We start from the raw sequence: 17,066 nt of genomic DNA on the forward strand, positions 1-17,066 counted from the left end.
CATTTTCCCAGGATCCCCCTGGGTATTTTCATTTTTGATCTTTGTCAGTATGAAATGTGAGAATGGTACCTCAGTGTTTTTTTTTTAAGATTTTATTTATTTATTTGAGAGAGAGAGAGAATGAAGCAGTGGGGAGGGGCGGAGGGAGAGGAAGAGAGAAGCCGGCTCCCTGCTGAGCAGGAAGCCTGAGGCAGGGCTTGATCCAGGACCTAGAGATCATGACCTGAGAGCTGAGGGCAACACTTAACCAACTGAGCCACCCAGGCACCTCAGTACCTCAGTGTTTTTAACTTTTCATTACTTGATTTTTAGTAATTCTGGTAATTATTTTCATATGTATGTATTTATTATTGGCCTTTTTTTTTTCTACATTGCCTGTTCATAGTTTTGCCCATTTTTCTATTGGAGTCTGCCTTTTTCTTAATGATATGTAAGAACTTTTCTTAAGGGGCACCTGAGGGGCTCAGTCAGTTAAGCGTCTGCCTTTGGTTCCGGCATGATCTCAGGGTCCTGGGATTGATCCCACATTGGGCTCCCTGCTCATCAGGGAGCCTGCTTCTTCCCCTCCCTCTACTGCTCCCCCTGCTTTGCTCTCTGGCTCTCTCTCTGTCAAATGAATCAATAAAATCTTAAAAAAAAAAAAACTCTTTTTAAGATATAAATCTTAATTCTTTGTCTATCATATGTTATAGTAACAACAACAATAATAATTTTTAACAGTGTGGCATTTGTCATCTAAATTTATTTTGACATAACATAGTTTTGAACTTTGAATCAATTTCTCAGTATTTTTTCTATGTGGTTTTTGGTTATATTTAGAAAGACCTACCCACTGGTTGTTGAAGAGTTTAATAAGTTTAATAAGTTTTACTGATGAAAAAGATTTAATTAATGTCACTACAGAACAAAGAACAATGAAGCAGCACATTGTCTTACTATGAAATGATATCAAATAGAGTTGTTTCCATTCATAGATGATCTCTACATGCTCTGGTCTATTAATACATAATAAGTAAGGTTTATACAGTGCCTTATAGGTTAAAGACTTCTTTCACTTATATAATTTGGGCCTCACAATAATTCATGTACTTAGAAAAATAACTGCCTAAAGTCAGCAGCAATGGATCTCTTTTCCAAGTGAATTCTGCCTAATTCTAAGTCTTTTTTGTTGTTAAGGGATCTGAAGGTCAGTATTAGCAACTACAGTTTAAAAAAAAAACAAAAACAAACAAACAAAAAAGACATGAACAAACCAGTTAGCAGACATTTGCCAGGAAATGGATTGTTTGCAGATTACTTGGCATAGATCCCTGTAAAGAAGCAAATCTGTTCCCACCTCTTTACTCTGCTTTTCCTGCCTGTTCTGTTCCAAAGAAGCAAATGTTTAGATACATTTGAATCATCCAAACTAGGAGTTTATACTAATCTGAACAAGATAAGTTATAAAGACCAGGTGATATTCAAATATTACTTATTTTTTCTATAGTTGATATTTATATTTTAAAAAAGATTACAGAAGGTAATTTTTTTTAGGGTTTTCTCTGTTTGGTTTTAAGTTATAAGTTTAAGAAAGCCATAAAACATTTTTATGTAACTTGGGGAATTATTTCTTGAATAGAAGTTTTTTTTTTTTTTAAGTCTTTTTAAGTCAAACTTAATTCCTATGATGCTGCAATTCTGGTGAGTCAGAAACAAACCATATTTGGACTTTCAACTTTCCACTTTCAATGGCTTCCTGTGTCTTTTTTTTTTTTTTCCAAGCTCAACAAATGTAAAATATTTTAATCAAGTGGAAACAGACGAAAATGTGACTCATTTTACTCGGCTAAGGGATTGGCTTGCTGATGTCATCTCAGTCTCTGTTGCCAAATCATGCTAAGACATATGATCAATCTAAGGAATCCTGCATTTTAGTGCAGGAACTAAAACATTTTGTTCTAAACTGTCTGTATCTCCCATTTCCCTCTACTTCACGTTTCCTTTAAAAAAAAAATACCAAAAACCTCTTGAATCATTTCATACTTTTCTTGTGTGTCATACCACATACATTTCCTTTCATTCTCTGTGTCTCCATTCCACTGCTTAATATATATTTCTTCTGAAGGCTGTTTGCTATTCTTTATGTAGAAAAAGGAGTCATAAGATTTTACTTAACCGCTTGAAAACTCTGCTCACTCTCTTTCTGTAGTCTCCCTTTTAGAGCAGGCATTACCATCTGCTTTCATGACTTTATCTAGCATCTTTGTTCTGAGAACTCTGAAATCTGTATCTTTATGTCAGCCATTTAAATGACCTAACTCAAATTCAGCTTTCAACTGACATCACACCTCACCTTTCCCACATTCACCTTTAATTTAAAATATTCAAAATTGAATTAATTATTTGTACCAGGCACCCAAAGTTGATCTTTTAAAAAGATTTCCATTATCATTAATAGCTTTATCATCCACCCATTCACTGAAGTATGTCTTTGAAATTTTTTTTTACTTCTCCTTCTTTATGATCTTTTCTGTTGAATGAGTGTTCAAATACTATTGCATCTTTCTCAGAAATAATTCAATAATTCTAGTCCTTTTTAGTTGTTAAAAGGAAGGACTTTGGAACTAGAAGACTGGGGTTTAAATCTTGTTTCCACCATTACTATTTGTGTGACCTGGGGCCTGTTACTTAAAACCTCCCTGGGCCTCAATTTTCTTGTCTATAAAATGGAACTAAGTCTAGTATCTATATCATAAGGATTATGGTCCTAGAATAGTGCTTGGTGTATTGTAAGTGCTCCATAAATATTAACTATTATTATTTGCATCACTATCTTCACTCTTCCCAGCTTCTCTGATTTATCTCTTATCTAGAATATTAAAATTGTCTTTTAATTGATCTTCTAACTTCAGGTTTTACCACTGTATTTTATAACCCATAGGGAAGTGTTTATGCCAGTTAGGGTCCATTAAGAACCATAGAAGTCCCACATGGAGATTAAAGATGTATTGAACAATAAGTTATTAGAAGACTGAAAAAATACAAAAGAATACCAGAGGAATAATTGCAGAAGCTGCTACTTCTCCTAGGACTGAGGGAACAGAGACATGAGGCTGCAGTATTTAGCAAGAAAGTTAGAGGAAGGACCCTATGAAGGAGAACTCAAACCTGGGGGGAGGAACAGAGCTTGGAAGTTACTGGTACCTCCATAACTGGTCATGGGAGGGCCAAAAGAAGGACAAGGGCCATGGCAGGGTGATTCTGATAAAAACATGAATCAAACAGGAAAGAGGGAGTCCACTTTCCTTTTTACCAGTCTTCTAGTTTCCCTTTACAGTCCCCTATTGACAGAATCTAACAGAACCAGGTGGCAAGACGGTGATTTGCAGAGTGTCAGCATTAGCATCCTAGAACAGAGTATGGATGGATGGATTGGAGATGACCATCAATAGCTTAATCACCAATACAGTATGCTTTCTTGAACACAGATCATCCCTCCTCCTCAACTTGGAAATCATCAATGGGTCCTAGTTGCCTATGGGATAAAGTTAAGACTCCTCACCTCTGGTCACAATCTACTTTTTCATCTCTTTTTCCAATCTTCCCTTTCCTCCTTTATGACTGTCCCCACCCCATCTCCCAGCTTCCAGTGCCTGCTTCACCATGCCTTTTGCTCTGTAGTCCTCAATTCATTCTCCTGAAACATTTAATACTTCCATTGTTTTACTTCTGTTGCCTCCTCTGCTTCCTTTTTATCTTGACAATATCCTGTTCATCCTTCAAAAGTGAACTGTTCTATTAAATTGAGTTCCATATAAAATTAATGACTGGTTCCTCTGTACTTCCAAAGATTGTTCATTCATTCAAATGAAGTGTGCATTAATCCCTTATTATGTTATAGATATTGTGCAAAGCACTGTACATTCATGGTGAACCAAATGCCCTTGGTCTTTACTGCATGGAATTTCCTGAGGAAGTGACTTTTGAACTGGGATTAAAAGTAAGTAAGCAAGGAGGGTGGATTGGAGGAGAACGGTAATGAGTTTGGTTTCAGACAAGTGGAGTTTGATATTTCTTCGAGACAACCAAGAGGAATATTAGAACAATGATGTATAAATCTGTGTGTAGCTCATGAGTAAAAGAAAAGTACATTGAGACTCTCTAGCATAGACATTCCAATCAAGGGTTTGGAGAGAGAGGGGAGTAAAGAAAAGAAGACAATGCCTAAGTTTTTAATAAGTGCAACAAGTAAAGGCTGAGTCAGGGAATATGACACCAAAAGGAGAGAAAGAGTGATTAGAGAAGCAGGATTAAGAACAGAACTAGTAAGAAAAAATTCCAAAAAGATGGAGTAGCAACAGTGTTGATTGCTGCCAGGGTTTGGTAAGGTAACCATGCATGCAGACTTTTGCCTGGGACTTAGTGATCACAGGGGGATCCTCTTCATTGGAAAGATGGCCCTGCTGCATAGAGTAGAGTGAAGAATGAGGAGGTGAAAGTGAAGACAGATAAGGTAGAGAACTTGTTACAGAAATCTGGCCAGAAAAAGCGGTGACCCAGAGCACTTATTTCCTTCTATTATAGTTATTTATCAGCTTTTCTAAACCACTAGAATATGCACTTCTTGTGGGCAGCTTGTTGATCTTTGCAACCTTAGCGCTTAGATCAGAGACTGGCACCTACTAGATGCTTGGTAAAGGAGTTGTATGACTGATGCAGGTCATTAAAGCAGATTAATTGAAACTGTAAAATAACAGAGTGTCTTAGTCTGTTTGGCCTACTATTACAAAATACCACAGATGGGGTGGTTATAAACAACAGACATTTATTTCTCATAGTTTTGGAGGCTGGAAGTCCAAGGTCAGGGTGTTAGCATGGTCACATTCTGGGGAAGGCTCTCTTCTGGGCTATAGACTTCTTATTGTGTCCTTCACATGATGGAAGGGGTTAAGGATTTCTCTGGAGGCTCTTTTATAAGGCACTAATTCATCAGGGTTCTACCCCCATGATTTAAACACCTCCCAAAGAGCCCACCTATTGATACCATCACCTTTTAAAAAGGAGTTAGGATTTCAACATATGAAATTTTTGGGGTATACAAACATTCAGACCATAGCACAGAGTAAGCTCTTTCTGGCTTAAGTTTAATAGAATGGAAGCTGAAATGCTTGTTATTTTTTTCCCAAGTTACTCTTGGCCTAATTTTGAAGATATGTTTTAATGATGCAAAAATATTGTGCATAGTTAACAATAGAGGTTAGAGGAGCCAATTAAAATATAGCCAATTTTTGAAAATACCACCATTCAATAAACTTCACAACTCTAGTCTACAGTCTTCTTGTTTAAGTTTGAAAAGTCATACATTTACCCTAGTTTAATTCCAATTTAACATATACAAGAAGAAAACTAAGCTTTAGTAGTATCTGCAGTAGTATTGATCGTTTCTTTTCACATATATTCTCCAATATTGTAGGAGCACACATTGCCATTTTTTAGCCTTGAATTTGCATAAAATCCAAGGATATTTTTCCAAAATCACTTTTGCTACTTTTAAAAGTATAAATTGAATTATGTGTAAAAATCATCTCTAATATTACTAGTCAAAGAATTTTAATTTAGGTTTCCAAATTTAATATTACCTAGACGTTCTTATTGAATTGCTGCTCACAATACAGTTGAAAATAATTCTATATAAACTTTACAAGCATGTGACATTGTTATCAAAGGCTTCTAATGTCACCTTTCACAGTCCTGTGGTGCCCTGTGGCTCTTCTTTCCCTCTCTGCCTCCCACATTTTATTCATCTCAAACAACTTCCACAAAATTGCTGGCAGGGTGAATATGTTGGGCAAATACTTTTTCAGGTGAGTTGTAAATAACAAAGATGAGTGGATTTTCCTTCCTCCTCAGGGGTTATTCAGGCTTGACTCTAACACTTCAGTTAACAGGGAACCACTCCTTAGTTCGAAGGACTTTTATTCATCACATGATATTTTTAGAGAAGAAGCTTATTTCCTCTCAAATCACAACATACAGGCAGCTACTATTTCTGCATCTGTATGTAGCTGGCCTGGAGGGCATATGCATCCAATGTGAATCCACTTGTGTTCTCTGTCCAAGCTGTGTTTTGTGTCCTTAGGATTCTGAGTGCTATAATAGATAAGGACAGAGGAATTTGGCCTGGGCCTCTGTACCTGTATACCTTTGTTGAATTTACTCCCCTGGGGCTCCTTTCAGCATTTGGTTTAAGATTGGATATTATTGCTCTTGCCATCTTTTTTTGTGGCTATAGTCACCTGCCTGGCTTTGACATATTTCTAACCACTTGCCTTTCTTATGGAGTCCATCAATGAGCCTGGACTCACGTGAACCAGCTCTTTCTCTACTCCTAGTCAGTCATGTCAGGGGCCCATTATCTCCACACATCTCTTACCCCTCCCCACTCCCTACTCAGTTCTTCCACTCCTAAGCCACGATGGGACAGACGCACCTAATGATCATTTAAAAAGTTTTTTGTAGACTTAGGAGAGGCTAAGAATAGTTTGTTGCAGGGGAAGGGAGTGCTTGCTCTTCTACTTTAAATAGATCATTTTAGGAAATGAGGAATCTGGCAGGGTGGTATGAGTTTAGTCCTATAGTGACTTAAAAACTCTACCAATTTTTCTCATAAATGTGATATCTTGATTCTAATGTGTTACACAAATTTGTAATTATTTTAAAAGGTTCATTACTTTTGCTTCTCCAGTGAATTATAAATCCTTTTTTTAACCCTAAAGATCTGATTACCTATAGGAATTGTAAGAAATTAAAGTATGAGTATAGACAGCCCACACTTATTGACATCTACTATTGGTCAGATATCTTATATGCAATTATTTTACTAATCTTTGTAATTACTCCACCATTTAGGGAGCATTACCTCCATTTTATGTACAGGCAAGAGTGGCTCATAGAGACGGGGTTAGGTAACAAGTACAGCATGGACATTGGAATCTAACGCAAGACCAAACACTAACTGTGCTGTTTCTGAACACTAATATTCAGTTCAGTTATTTTAGTAGGACTTATAGATGGCCTATTGTCTCATTTAGAGACATTGCCTCCCATTGTAACTTAAAATACAGGGTTCGGAATTAGATTTCCTGGGTTTCATATTTCTTCTCTGCTATTCATCAGAGCTGAGGCTTTGAGCACATCCCCAAACTCTCTTTTATTATTTCTAAATTAGAGATGATGATGGTAAAGATGTCAGTAGTTCCTTTCTTCCAGAATTGTCTGTGCTAAATGATATGATCCATGTAAGGCAGTTAGCGTGGTGACTGGTGTAAACTAAACACAAAGTAATTATTCTTTTATTAATTCAGATATTTTGACTTAAAAAATAGCTCTCTTCTCTTTTGGCTAACAAAATAGGAATTAGAAAAAGCTATTTTTTCAAGGCAGGCGTCTCCACATTCCTGAGTTTCCTCAAAAAGTTAAAAATAGAACTACCCTACAGTCCTATACTTGCCCTACTGGGTATTTACCCCCCAAATACAAAAACACTAATTCAAAGGGATACATGCACCTCTGTGTTTATAGCAGCATCATCTACAATAGCCAAATTATGGTAGAAGCTCAAGTGTCCATCAATAGATGAATGGATAAAGAAGATTATATATATATATATATATTCCATATACACACACACACACAATGGAACATTATTCAGCCATAAAAAGAATGAAATCTTGCCATTTACAATGACATGGATGGAGCTAGAGAGTGTAATGCTAAGTGAAGTAAGTCTAGTCAGAGAAAGACAAATACCATATGATTTCACTCATATGTGGAATTTAAGAAAAAAACAAATGAGCAAAGGGGAAAAAAAAGAGAGGAAGAGAGAGAGACAAGCCAAGAAAGAGACTCTTAGGTTTTGAGAACAAACTGATGGTTACCAGAGGAGAGGTAGGTCAGGATGGGTGAAGTAGGTGTTGGGGATTAAGGAGTGCACCTGTCGTGATGAGCACCGGGTGATGTATGGAATTGTTGGATCACTATATTTTACACCTGAAACAAACAACACTGTAGATTACTAAACTGGAATTAAAATACCAGATTAAAAAAACACAGACAAAAAAACCCCATGAGATAGAAGGAAATTCTTCAATCTGTAAAAATATGGATAAACCTCGAAGACATTATGCAAAATGAGATAAGTCAGACAGTGAAAGACAAATCCGTATGATATTACTTATATGTGGCATATAAAAGAGCTAAACTCACAAAAACCTAGAGTAAGATGATGATTACCATGGGCTGGGGTGTGGGGAAATAGGAGAGATACTGTTTAAAGACTCAAATTTGCAGCCAGTAGTCAGATGAGTCCTGGAAATCCAATGCACAGTATGCAGCATATGGACAACAATATCGTATTATAATCATCAATTTTGGTAAGATCTTGGTTATTCCCACCATAAAAAAGAAAAACAATTATATGTTGTGGTGGAAGTGCTAACGATCACTACAAAGGTAATCATATCACAACATATAAATGTATCAAATCCACATGTACACCTTAAATTTATATAATGTCTTATGTCAAACATAATTCAATGAAAGGGAAAGCTGATTTCCATAAAAAAAGAAAATAAATGGCAAGTATTCTACCACTTTTCACCCCACCATTCCAAGTCCATAGCAGACATAATTAATCCAGCACTGTATTATTTCTTGCTTAATGCAGAGATTTGTCCTCAAGCTCTTCCTAGTAAAATGTTCCAGGCAGTCACTATGAATCAATCAGGAGTCAGCCCACAGGTTGAAGTCTTTTGAAGTCTAATTGTAGCCTTTGTGAAATGTTCATTTAAAAAAAAATAGTATAGGGACAAGAAATCTAAAGGGAAAATAAAGTAGGGAAATAGTCTAGTGTGCTGAGATTAAACTTTAAAGATGAAATGGATTTGATAATTTGAAAGTAAGTCTAGGTCAATTCAACAACAGTTACTGAAACACAGATAGGCCTAAAACTGAATCAGTAGGGAAGTCAGACACACATGAACACATAATTTAGAAACAAGGTAAGTTGTAGTAGGTTGTGGTTAATTGGCCCAGAAAGAAGTCCTAAAAATTTCCAAGAATGGGACAAGTAAGGCACTAAGGGACCATTTAGTCATTATTCATTCAGGAAACATCTTTGGGCAAAGCCCTGCTTGGTAAATGAAAAGGTGTTTCTTTTTCACTTTCATTTTTGAAATGCTAAAGACCTAAACTTCTCCATAAAACATCATAAATTATTAAATTGGAAAATTAACATTTATGTGGAATTAAGTGAAAAAGCCTCATTCTTATACAGGGATAGCTTTGGATCAAGTTCTCTAATTTTATTCTCAGTAATTTTCTAGCATTACTCTTCAGAATTTCAATGTGAGATATTTCACTTTTATTAAAGTTCTCACACATATGTAACTAATTATATATTCAATTAAGTCTCTTTTAGGCTAAAGGGTCACCAGCTCCTCTGGAGTTTTCCTGTGCTACATTTGTGGCAAATAGTAAAATATCCAAATTGGAACAAGAAATATAGCCATGTAAGTAAGATGTGGCTCTCAATATTGAAGCGGGAACTACTGTGTTACAACTGACATGGTGACGAAAACGCTTAATAGAGGTCACTTATTCCATAAAAATTTAAAAAATAGAATGGCACTCAGTTCTCTAAACTTGCTGATACATTGCAACTTTGGATATTCTTTTGTGTCTGATTCAGCAGTTTTAGAAACACTAAAGTACTCAGCATACAGCTGTGTTCCTATTTGCACAGTCTCCGCATCTGCCAAAGCAAATACTGGTCTGCTCCCTGTAATTCTATTATGCCACCAGACTTTCTCCTGTATTTATGGGATGGGTGTGTTGATTGTAAGTTAGAGTTCTGGTGTTTGGTTCTTGACTACATTGTACTTAAGTTCATTCTATTTTTTTTTTTTTTTTTTTTGGTTAGAACTTGAAAGCAATGCCACTTTTAGATTTGGGACGGTGCAAAGAAATAAGGCAGAATAATTATATTATAGTCATGATATATCCTCATTTTATTTCCTTGACTTGTACGTATGTTTGAAGGACTCATCTTTTCTCTTGTTTTCAAACTATACTTCAAAAAACTGCATTTCAGATATTGAGCTATTAAGCAAAACTCTTTAAAGAGTAAGTAATTTCACTTAAAAATTGATAAATTTAAGTATAACAAGTAGTGAAATATGAGTGATTGAAACTGTTCTCTAGAAAAGGTTAATAAATGAGCATATATCTTTGATCCCACTTTCTCTTATGCTCATCCTCATTCCTCCTTTCCGGCCAAATCTTCCAACAAAGATAATGATTTTCATGATGATTCTCAAGATCATTATGCCTAGAGTGAACCTTCCTTAAAGTGAATCATTCCTCAAAGTGAATGGTGGAATCTCATATTCTAATCTCTCTCCTTCATTTACCCTACATGCTTATATACTACTTTTATAATTTCTTTATTTCGCTCAGCAGCTCTCTTTTCTACCATATGAATTCTAAACCTGGAAAAATTAATTTTTCCTGTTTCTGAATGTGAAGCCTCTGCCTACTCTGGCCAGTTCACTTATCACCTCTTGAGTAAGTCAGTTATTCCATCCTCCACACTTTCCTTGCTCTTATTCTTCTCACCTCTCTCCCATTCATCCAAATCCTACCTTTCCCAGTCTGATAATCTGTGGCTTTTAACTGCATAATTCAGTTTATTTACATTTACTACAACTTAATTTTTAACATTGCATTTTATTCTTCTGATTTATCCTACTTTTTCTATTCTTGTTTTTTCAGGGAAGAGGTTAATAGATTTTGGGTTTTTTTCACATTTTAATCTTCCACCCCAGCTAGAGTATATTTTATGCATTTAATTTTTCTTTTAATTATTGTCTTAGATATTTTCATACACATGTTAAAATTAATAATCTAAAATTAATATTTTTAACTTCTTACCAGCTAAATCAGGCACTTAAAATGCTTTACGTCCAAAACCCAGCAGATATATTACAATTTTAGTTTTGTATTGTTTTTATTAACCTGTCTGATTTTTTAGGAATTGTTTTATATGGTCAATAATTGTTTAGGTTTACCCATATGTATAACATTTTTCTTTGCTTGCATCTCAGACTTCTTTTCTGAGATAACTTTTGTTTTCTTCCTAAAGTGTAGTCCTAAAGTAACTTACACTGCCTTCTGGTTTCTTTTCTTGTTAGAAAGTCAGTTTTTAGCTTATTTATTGTTCCTTTCAGTTATTTGCCTTTCTTTTTCCAATTCTGCTTTTATAATGTTTTGTCTTTAGTGTGCTGTAGTTTTAATACAATGTGCTTATGTGTGAGTTCCTTTTTATTTATTCTGTTTAGGTTTTTGTTTTTGTTTTTTACACTTTCTACCTTTGAGGGTCAGGTTAGTTTTCAATTTTGAAAATTATTAGCCATTATCTTTTAAAGTATTGCCCTTTTTCCATTTTTTTGACTTCATCCTTTTGGAATTCTAATCAGATATATGTTATAGTTTCTTACTCTAACCTTTGTACCTCTTAATGTCCTTTTTATATTTCTTATTTTATTGTTTTTCCATGTTGCATTCTGGATATTTTCTTAAGTTGTGTTTTCCAAATCATCAGTTCTCTCTTTAGCTATGTCTAGTCTGCCTTTGGATGATAATATTTTGTATGATTCCATTTTATCTCCATTATGGATTTATGAATAATACCTATTTTTAATACTTTGTTAGTGGTTGCTCTAGGGTTCAAAATACACATTTTTTAATCAAAATCAACCTTCACATGCAGTGTTAAACTTTACAACAGTATAATTCCACTCTCTCATTCCCACTTTTATGCTACTTTTATCATATAGTTTACTTTTTCATATGTTATAATTGCTACTTTTGCTGTTTTAGAAATTCAATTATGATTTAGAGTAAAAACAATAATAAAAATCTTTTATATTTACTTTAACTTTTTCCAGAGATCTTTATTTCTTTGAGTGGACCCAAGTTTCTATCATATTCCTTTTACTTGAATAATTTTCTTTAACTTTTCTTATAGTGTAGGACTTCCAGTAATGGGCTTGAAAGATGTTTATACTGTGTAAAAAGTTTTTGGTTTCTTTCACCACTTTAAAAATGATATCCTATTGTCTCCAGTCTTGCAAAGTTTCTGATGAGAAATCTGGTGCAATTATTTATATATTATGTATTTGTCTTTTTAGTCTAGGTGCCTTAAATATTTTTTTTATCTTTGGTTTTCAGAAGTTTGAATATGATGTTTTGTTTTTCCTCTTTGTTATTTATCCTGCTTGGTGTTCTCTGAGTTTCTTGAATCAGTACCTTTAATATATTTTATTATTTTAGAGAAACTCTTAGCTACTATCTCCCCAAGTATTACTTTTGTCCCATTGTCTCTTCTTCAATTTGTTTTACAACCCCATCTTTTTATCTTGTTGGAAACCATGCTGCTTGGCTGCCTTGTAACCTCAGGTTTCTTTTGGGTTAAAGAAAAATTATGATTTTGAAGGTTATCTGGCTTTTTCTTATTATTAGGATGGGGAAAATGCACTTGTTAGCTTTATACTTCCTACTTAGAAGCTAGATGTCCTTTTGTTCCAAAATTCATTTTGAGATAGGATCTAATGACTTTTAGCAATGAAAAAAATGAAAATCAGTACATTTTATTTTCCTTTTCCTTTCCTCTTCTCCAACTCCTAATTTGGATTACTTTGTTATTTAGACCATCAAGCTTAACACATGTTTTTTATTTTCCTTTAGTCACATTTTTTTCAGTTTGTAGCACGATCATTTCATATTTGTGCCTCCATTTCACTGTACTTAAAGCGGTCTCTTCACTGGCTAACTTTGATCACTGCAGATTTTATTTTTAAGAATAATTATTGAGCCACTTTTCTTTTTCCTCTGTATTTTCTAGATATTACTCCATTTTTTTCTGGTGCTGAATATTACTGTAAAAAATATCCAAGCCAACTTGATTTTTCTCCTTTGTATCAGACTTTTAACTACCTCAATATTCACATAATTTTTATTAATCATGAAAGTTCAGTAAATCCAACAAGATATGACCTGGTATTGATCATCCAGTAACAACTTTGTTATGATACATGTACTCTTTCTATATGTATATTCAAGATGTTCTTTCCTTTCATTAAAAATGTTTTTTCTCTCATATCTTTGGATATGTTTTCTGTTCCCATTTTGTTCTATTTTTTAATTCAAGAGCATCAATTATGTATATATTGAATCTCTGATTTCTTTAGTCGTCCAATATCTATCTTTGCCTTTGTATATTTAAATAATTGTATTATCTTCCACTTGATTTTTGTGTGAGTACCTCTAGCTTGTTCACTATCTCTCTGTTTTCAGGAATATTTATTTTTATGTTCACGTATGGCTTTTGTTCTAAATATTTTAAATTTTATCTTCCATTTCTTTTTTGAGCACTGATAAACTTATTTTACATCTCCTATTAGTATATAAACTTTTTGGCTCACAATTTATTATTTTTGTGATTTGTTAATAGAAATAGTACACACTAATTTTATTGAGAGTCTGAAAAACTCTTTGTGTAAACTCTTTGTGTGTTGTGCTGTTCTTCCTCTGCCTTCTCCTTGAATGTCTTTTCTCCTTTTATTTTTCAGTTTCTCTTTTTAGTTTCCATGCTGGCAGTTTATGGGGCTGGAAATTTGCTGAAAAGTAAAGTGGTGAAAGAAAAGTAGCAAAGAAACAAGGTGGAAAGGTCTGTAGCTTTGACTGAGATTTATTTTCTTGAGCATTCCTTTAACGTCCACCTTCACTTAGTTCTCAGCATCCATGGGATTGGCATGGCTGACAGTGAAATTTATAGTGAAGCTCTCCTTTCTGCCAGCCTATTCTCTTCCCGTAGACTTTTTGAGTTTGATCTGGTAAATATTACAGGTCATTTGATTAAGATGCTATGCTACCTCCTCATGTTTATGACTATATATACATATATAAATATAATGTAAAAATTGAAAAAGGTAGAAATTATATGGCTAAATAATTACCGTTTGGTGACATTGTGTTGAAGTTGAGGGAATGGACTCTGGATTCAAAAATACTGGAGTTTGAAACCCAATTCCAATCACTATCTTTCTCTGATTATACTTAACCATTCTAGGTTTTGGTTTTCTTATCTTTGAACCTATCTCAAGATGGTGTTTGTAATAAATGATATAATGCTTGGATAACTCTTAGTGGAATGCCAGGCACAGAGTATTCAATAAATATAATTTTTCTTCATTTTTATTATATAGTTTTACTTTTAAGTACTAATTCTTACTCATAAATTGGTGAATTCCTTAACCACAAGTTGCTAAAGCAAATATCTGCCTTGCTTTCACCTGGTTCATCTTTTCTCAGTTATCTTTTTCTATGTCTCTCACTAACACTCTTCTGTATCCAACACTTGGATGCATTCTGTTTTTGATGGATTATATCTATCAGGATACTGGCCCACAAGAGATGAAATCCTCAATAGAGATAAAGGAGGACAATGCAGTCACTCTTTAGAAAGGTGTGGGAAGGAAAGTAAGATCAACAGCACATGGTAAAGCACCAGGACCTGACTTTATCATCCTTAGGCCTAAAGGAGAAAGAGGAGAGCAGTTCCTGGAATCTGGGGAGGTACTGCTGTAGGAAAAAGCTACTCCTCAGGAATGCAGCCTTTCTCTAACCACAACCTGGCAGGAGGGGGCCAGGAGAATAAATACTCTGACCTCATTCTCTTCCTGCTTTCTAATTCCCCACTGTGCTCCCCAATGGCCAAGCCATAATAAGTAGTCAGAGGACAAGATTGTCTGCTGATGCAACCTGTAAATGTCAGCGTCTTGGGGTAAAGAGATGTGAAAAAGGATGGCGAGTGAATCTGAAGTGGCAAAAGGAGAAAACCAAGTAATCTGTTGCTTCCTTTGGCAAATTTATTATATTAGGATAGAAAGTCTAACTGTAGAAAGTTCTATAGCTGTATTTGTACATAATTTAGACTTTAAATTGAACAACCTTTATCAACTGAATTTTTAGAGTTCTATTTTTTTTTAATTGGCCATTCTATAGCTTTGTGATTTGATGAACTCAAACAAACAGAACTTGAGGGTTGTTCTAGATTTTAAAGAGAAGAGAAAAAATAAAATGCTACCTTAATAAATCTTACTCTGTAGTTACTTATAGCATTATCTCATGGTTCATCTTTTTTGCTAGCATTAATCAGATACTTTTACATTTAAGTTTTTAATGACCACTTATATGTGGATTATATAAATCCTTGCTGAATAAGAACAGAATTAATAAAGTATCCAATCTTACTTTGTGATCATGGACTTGCCCAACAATTCATATATATGGGAATCCAGCTCACAGAAGTTTAAAAAAAAATAATCTTAATTCTTCTCCTACCCATAGTCTACTAGTCTAAAGAGATAAAACATCACTTGAAAGCATACATATACACATTAGTATATGACATGTGGGGAATTAACTATTCAGGTTAATAAGTGTATAGGACCTTATTTTATTTTATTTATTTATTTATTTTATTTTATAGTTATTTAAGAGAGAGAGAGTGAGCCTGCACAGAGCTGGGGGAAGAGTGGAGGGAGAAGGACAAGCAGACTCCCTGCTGAGCAGGGAGCCTGGCACAGAGCTCATCTCAGGACCCTGAGATCATGACCTGAGCTGAAATCAAGAGTCAGACCTTCAATCGACTGAGCCACCCAGGCACCCTGAAGTGTATAGGACTTTTGAGAAAGAAAAATATTAACATGGTTGAATGAATGAATGATTAGATAAAATAGTTGATGAATAAATTATAAATTAGGGTAGAATTGGCCTAATGTTTACCATCATTTGTATGCATTTGTATGAGCTTTTGCTGGAGTTTTCTTCCCCTGGAAATTCTCATGGCTAGCTACTTTCTCATTTGAATCTCAGCTTAAATATCATTAATAAACTAAATAAATAAACCTAAATAAACATAAAGCCAATTCAGCAGCTGTAACATACCCTTCCTTAACCACAACAAAGGATATGTGTGCCTCCAGGTGCCTTCATTTACCGCTCAGAAACTTAGAGAATCTTACTAGGAACCCTCTCTGCTTTCCTTTACTTGTAATATTTTAAATCGGGAACAGCTCAAGTAACTAACAATAGGAGAGTAGCTCAATAAGTTATAGAGTGGATATGATAGAATATTATACAGTCATTAAGAGAGGTGTTCATAGAATTTTTAGTAGCATGCATGAAATTCTTATCTCTGTTAATTGGGGGGAAAAGCAATATATTAAGCAAGAGATTACATATTGAAAATGCATTCTCAAATGAAAAAAATCTTTGAAGAGAAATAGATGTTGTAAATGTTACCAATGATTATATCAAGGGGGTGGATTTATTAGTGAAATGATTTTTAAAATATTTTCTTCATTTTCTCTTCTCTATGGGTGGGATGAAAAGCCTGTTCTACTTTGTAGACTTGAAAATTAAATACTGTATTAAAAATGTAGAAGAGAAATGGACATGCTTGGGCTATGGTATAAATGTTTCTCAAATTGTCATTTTGCTCTCAGGAGCCCTTTGTACTTTTTTAATTATTGAGGACCCTAAATAAAATTTAGTAGATTATACCTATTGATATTCACCATTTTAGAAATAAAACTGAGAATTTTTTGTTATTAATTTATTTAAAATAATAATATGCCCATTTTGTGTTAACATAAATGGTGTATTTTTATGAAAGTAGCAATACTTACCAAAACAAAAAGTTAATGAGAAGAGTGGCATTATTTTACATATTTGCAAATCTCTTTAATGTCTGATTTAATAGAAAGCAGCAGGATTCTCATATTTGCATCTGATTTCAAGCTGTTGCCATTTGTTTTAATGTTTAAAGTGTATGAAAAATTTTGGCCTTGTATAGATATGTATTTGGAAAAGGGAAAACTTCACAGACTCACCCTTAACTCCCCAAAAAGAAGATCCTGTGCGCACCTAGGAATGCTTAGACCCTCTAAAGTAGGGGACGAACT

Source organism: Leptonychotes weddellii, chromosome 3 (assembly GCF_054177405.1).
Source record: "Leptonychotes weddellii isolate Sample4059 chromosome 3, ASM5417740v2, whole genome shotgun sequence".
Taxonomy (NCBI): domain Eukaryota; kingdom Metazoa; phylum Chordata; class Mammalia; order Carnivora; family Phocidae; genus Leptonychotes; species Leptonychotes weddellii.